Genomic DNA, 8,263 nt, shown 5'->3' on the forward strand with positions numbered 1-8,263 from the left:
CAAAAAATGTATTCAATATCTAAACAGCCTTTTTTTTTTTTTGGAATTCGGCTACTTTTCCATTTTCAGCTTTTTCTGCTGCTAATGATTCTTGTGTGTGGGGGGGGGGGCTTTAATAGTTCATCATTTTAGGCTTTTGAAAAATTATTTTAAAAAGCATTAATTGATGACAAAGTAACCTTTTTCAAAAAACTTTTCATAGAATGACCATTTTAGCAACTTTCTTTAATACTTAAAACCTCATATATGTTAAATTTAGATCAACATTTTGCTGAGTATGATCTTTTAGGAAATCAATGTGACAGTTTTGTGACAGGGGGAAGGGAGGGGATAACAAGAAGTGTGACATCACGCGTTGTTTATAACAATATACTCATGTTGAACAGCGTTACATGTAACAAGGAGGAGGGGGGGGGGATTTGTTCAAAAGTTTGCATAATACTTTATAGACAGCCCCTTAATACAATTTATGTTACAGTTTCAGAGTTCCTGAAAGTTTATTAACAGAAAACCTAAGGAGTTCAAAAAATATGTAGTTCAAGATATTTTGCCCTTTTTAAGCATAAACAAACAAGCACAGAGCATTTGGCAAAAACACGTTGTGTATCCACTGCTCAAAACCAATCTTTCGCAAGCCCAGAAATTATGAATACCATTAACTTAACCACAATGTGTGCATAAATATCATAAAACTTAAAGACAGCAGTGAAAAAAAAACCGTATATATTTTTTTAATTTACGCACAGAACCAACTTGTTTGAATAACATTGCAGGGGCGTAGTTGGGGGGGGAATGTTTGAATATCGGAGCCACGACCTCCGGCGTTCAAATCTAATCTTCTATCTCAGAACTACGGAAGCCCATCAAGGAATGTTTTTTGATCAAAATAACACATGCTAGCGTATGAAACAATTTAATCGAAACGGAAAATATAAGATTAGTTCAGTTAAAAGCCTGTTTCAATAAACTTGTTTACATATTAACTGAATATCAACACCAAGTTACGTTGCTTCTGATAGCAACAAGTATATTTGCAGAAAATTTTGACATTTGTATATTGTCAGCTTGGAAAATCCATTTCGAATAAATGCGTGTACAAAGTTGAAAATATAAAGAAATAAAAAGTTGCAAGTTAACCGTTTCAAATATTAAAGCATTATACTAAAATTACAAATTAAAGACAAAGATATCAGAAAGGAAACTGGCAATTGATCGTGTAATGGAGGAAAACTTAAGTAATCTTAACTGCATAAAATGTAAATTTGTTTATCTGAGAAAAGTACTTACCTCCGAACTTTAAAATTTATTCCATGAGACACCCAGCATTTTCTTCACATGCACGTTGTTCGGAAGCGGAAATCGCTGACTCAAATTCACTCATCAGACACTTATATTATATATATATATTTTTTAATTGCCTCTACATTCCGGTACGTGGAAAGGATGAGATAAATCCAACAGTATTGTATTAAAAAAATGCATCCGAAGTTAATATTTCCTATTTCATCTATTTCAACCAGACCAAGAAGCACTATTGTTTAACTGGTAGACTGCACTGCTTTTAAAGTTTCGCGCCAAGTTCAAAAATCGACTACTGATGGCGTAACGAAGCGGGGGGGGGGAGGGGAGTTGTCTGGCCTGTTATCACGTGGGCCAACCAACCCTGCCAGGAAGCCAACAAACCAAACTCTACCTACCGCTCACCCACCAAGCCAGCCAGCCAGCCAGATAACCTATCAACCAACCAATTAAGCAACCATTTAACTAGACAGTCAGCCAACCAACCCTGCCAGGCAGCCAACAAACCGAACCCTACCACCCGATCACCCACCAACCCAGCCAGCCAGCGAACCTATCAACCAACCAATTAAGAAACCAACTAACTAAACAGCCAGCCAACCAACCCTGCCAGGCAGTCAACAAACCGAACCCTACCACCTGATCACCCACCAACCCAGCCAGCCAGCCAACCTATCAACCCCCAATTAACCAAAAAACCAACCAACCAACCAACTAACTAGACAGCCAGCCAACCAACCCTGCCAGGCAGCCAAAAAACCAAACCCTACCACCCGCTCGCCCACCAAGCCAGAAACAGCCAGCCAGCCAACCTATCGACGAACCAATTAACCAACCAACCAACTAGACAGCCAGCCAACCAACCCTGCCAGGCAGCCAACAAACCAAACCCTACCACCCTCTCGCCCACCAAGCCAGAAACAGCCAGCCAGCCCAACCCTGCCAGGCAGCCAACAAACCAAACCCTACCACCCGCTCGCCCACCAAGCCAGAAACAGCCAGCCAGCCAACCTATCGACCAACCAATTAACCAACCAACCAACCAACTAACTAGACAGTCAGCCAACCAACCCTGCCAGGCAGCCAACAAACCAAAGCCTACCACCCGCTCGCCCACCAAGCCAGAAAGAGCCAGCCAGCCAACCTATCGACCAACCAATTAACCAACCAACCAACCAACTAACTAGACAGTCAGCCAACCAACCCTGCCAGGCAGCCAACAAACCAAAGCCTACCACCCGCTCGCCCACCAAGCCAGAAACAGCCAGCCAGCCAACCTATAGACCAACCAATTAACCAACAAAATAACCAAATAACTAGACAGCCAGCTAACCAACCCTGCCAGGCAGCCAACAAACCAAACCCTACCACCCGCTCGCCCACCAAGCCAGAAACAGCCAGCCAGCCAACCTATCGACCAACCAATTAACCAACCAACCAACCAACTAACTAGACAGCCAGCCAACCAACCCTGCCAGGCAGCCAACAAAACAAACCCTACCACCCGCTCGCCCACCAAACCAGAAACAGCCAGCCAGCCAACCTATCGACCAACCAATTAACCAACCAACCAACCAACTAACTAGACAGCCAGCCAACCAACCCTACCAGGCAGCCATTAAACCAAACCCTACCACCCGCTCACCCACCAAGCCAGAAACAGCCAGCCAGCCAACCTATCGACCAACCAATTAACCAACCAACCAACCAACTAACTAGACAGCCAGCCAACCAACCCTGCCAGGCAGCCAACAAATCAAACCATAACACCCGCTCGCCCACCAAGCCAGAAACAGCCAGCCAGCCAACCTATCGACCAACAAATTAACCAACCAACCAACCAACCAACCAACTAACTAGACAGTCAGCCAACCAACCCTGCCAGGCAGCCAACAAACCAAACCCTACCACCCGCTCGCGCACCAAGCCAGAAACAGCCAGCCAGCCAACCTATCGAGCAACCAATTAACCAACCAACCAACCAATTAACTAGACAGCCAGCCAACCTAACCTGCCAGGCAGCCGACAAACCAAACCCTACCACCTGCTCGCCCACCAAGCCAGAAACAGCCAGCCAGCCAACCTAACGACCAACCAACCAACCAACTAACTAGACAGCCAGCCAACCAACCCTGCCAGGCAGCCAACAAACCAAACCCTACCACCCGCTCGCCCACCAAACCAGAAAGAGCCAGCCAGCCAACCTATCGACCAACCAATTAACCAACCAACCAACCAACTAACTGGACAGCCAGCCAACCAACCCTACCAGGCAGCCAACAAACCAAACCCTACCACCCGCTCACCCACCGAGCCAGAAACAGCCAACCTATCGACCAACCAATTAACCAACCAACCAACCAACTAACTAGACAGCCAGCCAACCAACCCTGCCAGGCAGCCAACAAACCAAACCCTACCACCCGCTCGCCCACGAAGCCAGAAACAGCCAGCCAGCCAACCTATCGACCAAGCAATTAACCAACCAACCAACTAACTAGACAGTCAGCCAACCAACCCTGCCAGGCAGCCAACAAACCAAACCCTACCACCCGCTCGCGCACCAAGCCAGAAACAGCCAGACAGCCAAACTATCGACCAACCAATTAACCAACCAACCAACCAATTAACGAGACAGCCAGCCAACCAAACCTGCCGGGCAGCCAACAAACCAAACCCTACCACCTGCTCGCCCACCAAGCCAGAAACAGCCAGCCAGCCAACCTATCGACCAACCAATTAACCAACCAACCAACCAACCAACCAACCAACCAACCAACTAACTAGACAGCCAGCCAAACAACCCTGCCAGGCAGCCAACAAAGCAAACCCTACCACCCGCTCGCCCACCAAGCCAGAAACAGCCTGCCAGCCAACCTATCGACGAACCAATTAACCAACCAACCAACCAATTAACTAGACAGCCAGCAAACCAACCCTGCCAGGCAGCCAACAAACCAAACCCTACCACCTGCTCTTCCACCAAGCCAGAAACAGCCAGCCAGCCAACCTATCGACCAACCAACCAACCAACTAACTAGACAGCCAGCCAACCAATCCTGCCAGGCAGCCAACAAACCAAACCCTACCACCCGCTCGCCCACCAAGCCAGAAACAGCCAGCCAGCCAACCTATCGACGAACCAATTAACCAACCAACCAACCAACCAACCAACTAACTAGACAGCCAGCCAACAAACCCTGCCAGGCAGCCAACAAGCCAAACCCTACCACCCGCTCGCCCACCAAGAAAGAAACAGCCAGCCAGCCAACTTATCGACCAACCAATTAACCAACCAACCAACCAACTAACTAGACAGCCAGCCATCCAACCCTGCCAGGCAGCCAACAAACCAAACCCTACCACCCGCTCGCCCACCAAGCCAGAAACAACCAGCCAGCCAACCTATCGACCAAGCAATTAACCAACCAACCAACCAACTAACTAGACAGTCAGCCAACCAACCCTGCCAGGCAGCCAACAAACCAAACCCTACCACCCGCTCGCGCACCAAGCCAGAAACAGCCAGACAGCCAACCTATCGACCAACCAATTAACCAACCAACCAACCAATTAACTAGACAGCCAGCCAACCAAACCTGCCAGGCAGCCAACAAACCAAACCCTACCACCTGCTCGCCCACCAAGCCAGAAACAGCCAGCCAGCCAACCTATCGACCAACCAATTAACCAACCAACCAACCAACCAACCAACGAACTAACTAGACAGCCAGCCAAACAACCCTGCCAGGCAGCCAACAATGCAAACCCTACCACCCGCTCGCCCACCAAGCCAGAAACAGCCTGCCAGCCAACCTATCGACGAACCAATTAACCAACCAACCAACCAACTAATTAGACAGCCAGCCAACCAACCCTGCCAGGCAGCCAACAAACCAAACCCTACCACCCGCTCGCCCACCAAGCCAGAAACAGCCAGCCAGCCAACCTATCGAGCAACCAATTAACCAACCAACCAACCAATTAACTAGACAGCCAGCAAACCAACCCTGCCAGGCAGCCAACAAACCAAACCCTACCACCTGCTCGTCCACCAAGCCAGAAACAGCCAGCCAGCCAACCTATCGACCAACCAACCAACCAACTAACTAGACAGCCAGCCAACCAATCCTGCCAGGCAGCCAACAAACCAAACCCTACCACCCGCTCGCCCACCAAACCAGAAACAGCCTGCCAGCCAACCTATCGACGAACCAATTAACCAACCAACCAACCAACTAACTAGACAGCCAGCCAACCAATCCTGCCAGGCAGCCAACAAACCAAACCCTACCACCCGCTCACCCACCAAGCGAGAAACAGCCAGCCAGCCAACCTATCGACCAACCAATTAACCAACCAACCAACCAACCAACCAACCAACCAACCAACTAACTAGACAGTCAGCCAACCAACCCTGCCAGGCAGCCAACAAACCAAACCCTACCACCCGCTCGCCCACCAAGCCAGAAACAGCCAGCCAGCCAACCTATCGACCAACCAATTAACCAACCAACCAACCAACCAACTAACTAGACAGCCAGCCAACAAACCCTGCCAGGCAGCCAACAAGCCAAACCCTACCACCCGCTCGCCCACCAAGCCAGAAACAGCCAGCCAGCCAACTTATCGACCAACCAATTAACCAACCAACCAACCAACTAACTAGACAGCCAGCCAACCAACCCTGCCAGGCAGCCAACAAACCAAACCCTACCACCCGCTCGCCCACCAAGCCAGAAACAACCAGCCAGCCAACCTATCGACCAACCAATTAACCAACAAACCAACCAACTAACTAGACAGCCAGCTAACCAACCCTGCCAGGCAGCCAACAAACCAAACCCTACCACCCGCTCGCCCACCAAGCCAGAAACAGCCAGCCAGCCAACCTATCGACCAACCAATTAACCAACCAACCAACCAACTAACTAGACAGCCAGCCAAAAAAACCCTGCCAGGCAGCCAACAAACCAAACCCTACCACCCGCTCGCCCACCAAACCAGAAACAGCCAGCCAGCCAACCTATCGAAAAACCAATTAACCAACCAACCAACCAACCAACTAACTAGACAGCCAGCCAACCAACCCTACCAGGCAGCCAACAAACCAAACCCTACCACCCGCTCACCCACCAAGCCAGAAACAGCCAGCCAGCCAACCTTTCGACCAACCAATTAACCAACCAACCGACCAACCAACCAACTAACTAGACAGCCAGCCAACCAACCCTGCCAGGCAGCCAACAAACCAAACCCTACCACCTGCTCGCCCACCAAGCCAGAAACAGCCAGCCAGCCAACCTATCGACCAACCAATTAACCAACCAACCAACCAACTAACTAGACAGCCAGCCAACCAACCCTGCCAGGCAGCCAACAAACCAAACCCTACCACCCGCTCGCAGACCAAGCCAGAAACAGCCTGCCAGCCAACCTATCGACCAACCAATTAACCAACCAACCAACCAACTAACTAGACAGCCAGCCAACCAAACCTACCAGGCAGCCAACAAACCAAACCCTACCACCCGCTCGCCCACCAAGCCAAAAACAGCCAGCCAGCCAACCTATCGACCAACCAATTAACCAACCAACCTACCATCTGACTAGACAGCCAGCCAACAAACCCTGCCAGGCAGCCAACAAACCAAACCCTACCACCCGCTCACCGACCAAGCCAGAAACAGCCAGCCAGCCATCCTATAGACCAACCAATTAACCAACCAACCAACCAACTAACTAGACAGCCAGCCAACCAACCCTGCCAGGCAGCCAACAAAACAAACCCTACCACCCGCTCGCCCACCAAACCAGAAACAGCCAGCCAGCCAACCTATCGACCAACCAATTAACCAACCAACCAACCAACTAACTAGACAGCCAGCCAACCAACCCTACCAGGCAGCCATCAAACCAAACCCTACCACCCGCTCACCCACCAAGCCAGAAACAGCCAGCCAGCCAACCTATCGACCAACCAATTAACCAACCAACCAACCAACTAACTAGACAGCCAGCCAACCAACCCTGCCAGGCAGCCAACAAATCAAACCATACCACCCGCTCGCCCACCAAGCCAGAAACAGCCAGCCAGCCAACCTATCGACCAACAAATTAACCAACCAACCAACTAACTAGACAGTCAGCCAACCAACCCTGCCAGGCAGCCAACAAACCAAACCCTACCACCCGCTCGCGCACCAAGCCAGAAACAGCCCGCCAGGCAACCTATCGAGCAACCAATTAACCAACCAACCAACCAATTAAGTAGACAGCCAGCCAACCTAAACTGCCAGGCAGCCGACAAACCAAACCCTACCACCTGCTCGCCCACCAAGCCAGAAACAGCCAGCCAGCCAACCTATCGACCAACCAACCAACCAACTAACTGGACAGCCAGCCAACCAACCCTACCAGGCAGCCAACAAACCAAACCCTACCACCCGCTCACCCACCGAGCCAGAAACAGCCAGCCAGCCAACCTATCGACCAACCAATTAACCAACCAACCAACCAACCAACCAACCAACGGACCAACTAACTAGACAGCCAGCCAACCAACCCTGCCAGGCAGCCAACAAACCAAACCCTACCTCCCGCTCGCCCACGAAGCCAGAAACAGCCAGACAGCCAACCTATCGACCAACCAATTAACCAACCAACCAACCAATTAACTAGACAGCCAGCCAACCAAACCTGCCAGGCAGCCAACAAACCAAACCCTACCACCTGCTCGCCCACCAAGCCAGAAACAGCCAGCCAGCCAACCTATCGACCAACCAATTAACCAACCAACCAACCAACCAACTAACTAGACAGCCAGCCAACCAACCCTGCCAGGCAGCCAACAAAGCAAACCCTACCACCCGCTCGCCCACCAAGCCAGAAACAGCCTGCCAGCCAACCTATCGACGAACCAATTAACCAACCAACCAACCAACTAATTAGACAGCCAGCCAAC

The sequence above is a fragment of the Uloborus diversus genome, unplaced genomic scaffold, assembly GCF_026930045.1.
Source record: "Uloborus diversus isolate 005 unplaced genomic scaffold, Udiv.v.3.1 scaffold_80, whole genome shotgun sequence".
NCBI lineage: Eukaryota > Metazoa > Arthropoda > Arachnida > Araneae > Uloboridae > Uloborus > Uloborus diversus.